This window comes from Pundamilia nyererei, unplaced genomic scaffold, assembly GCF_000239375.1.
Source record: "Pundamilia nyererei isolate P.nyererei 1_Seehausen unplaced genomic scaffold, PunNye1.0 scaffold00059, whole genome shotgun sequence".
In the NCBI taxonomy this organism is placed as follows: Eukaryota; Metazoa; Chordata; class Actinopteri; order Cichliformes; family Cichlidae; genus Pundamilia; species Pundamilia nyererei.
The window spans coordinates 1852079-1853007 of NW_005187460.1; the positions used below are offsets into that span (position 1 = coordinate 1852079).

The 929-nt window shown below is 37.6% G+C and overlaps 1 protein-coding gene across 2 annotated transcripts in view; it reads right to left on the reverse strand.

The window, feature by feature from the left end:
• The window catches only part of nptx2a (neuronal pentraxin 2a), a 13790-nt gene that overhangs the window by 11211 nt on the left and 1650 nt on the right, over positions 1 to 929 (reverse strand). The window lies entirely within an intron of this gene.

Consider the following 929-nt stretch of genomic DNA (forward strand, 5'->3'; position numbering starts at 1 on the left):
AGATAGATAGATAGATAGATAGATAGATAGATAGATAGATAGATAGATAGATAGATAGATAGATAGATAGATAGATAGATAGATAGATAGACATTTATATAAATACCCAGATTTGTCTTATAGTTATCTATATATTGATATCTGATATTCTTTTAGCACTATTGTTTTTGATACATCAATATCAACATGAAGACACTGATTGGTGACCTGCCATATATCTGTGGATGTTTTGGGTATTTTGGGTATTCGGTAGATTGCACAATGTTTGTCTCCAGGTTGTTTTTGGACTTAAGGAAACAGCTCTACAGCCTCATGTTTATAGGGGGTGCATGGTTTGATTGCAAAATGGTCCTCAGACATTTTTAGTTTCCTTTGCGGCCTGGTTCGCCATGGAATTCAGAAACCTTGTGGATTCTTTTTTTTTCTGACACAATGACACCATCCCAGAGCCTCAGTTGAAGAGGTTATTTGGTAATCTGAGACTGAAATCAGAAGCAAACAGTCACATGGTGCAACTGTTGATGTGTGTAGATGGCTTTGATATGAGATGCACATCCTACTCTAGACAGCCATATTGCTATCAGCAACACTGGTTTTGCAATAATCAGGACGTTAAGCAGGTCCAGATCAATAGATATGTGATTAAAATGCAATGTAATATGTATCCTTATGACTGCAATGCATCCTTCATCCAATCGGGGTATTGAAGCTTCCAATCAAGTGAAGAGGGAGAGGAGGGAAGGGAGTAGAGAGATAGATGGATCAGCAATGCAGTATACTGAATATAAAAATAGCCTTGAATTTAAAAACAGTATTATAACTGCTTATGGCATCAGGGCTGTGAGCTGGTGAAAAACACAGTGCGCAGTGACATGACATAAGCGACAAAGCCAGGGCTTATGTTAGCGTCTACTGCATGTAAAAAAAAA